Source organism: Octodon degus, unplaced genomic scaffold, assembly GCF_000260255.1.
Source record: "Octodon degus isolate 3935 unplaced genomic scaffold, OctDeg1.0 scaffold00032, whole genome shotgun sequence".
NCBI classification, from domain to species: Eukaryota; Metazoa; Chordata; class Mammalia; order Rodentia; family Octodontidae; genus Octodon; species Octodon degus.
Window position 1 is genome coordinate 1,709,244 of NW_004524608.1, and position 219 is coordinate 1,709,462.

Consider the following 219-nt stretch of genomic DNA (forward strand, 5'->3'; position numbering starts at 1 on the left):
AATAAATAAAAAAAAAGAAAGCCAGTTGGGAGGAGGTGTGGGGGGCCAGGGAGATGGCTTAGTAGAATAAGTGCTTGCCTGGTAAGCACAAGGGTCTAAGTTCAAATCCCCAGTTCTGCCCAAAAAAAAAAAAAAAAAAAAAAAGTCAAGGTAATTTCCTCCAAACAACAAACAAAAGATGAAGAGTTAAGAGGCATGGTGGTGCACACCTATAATCAA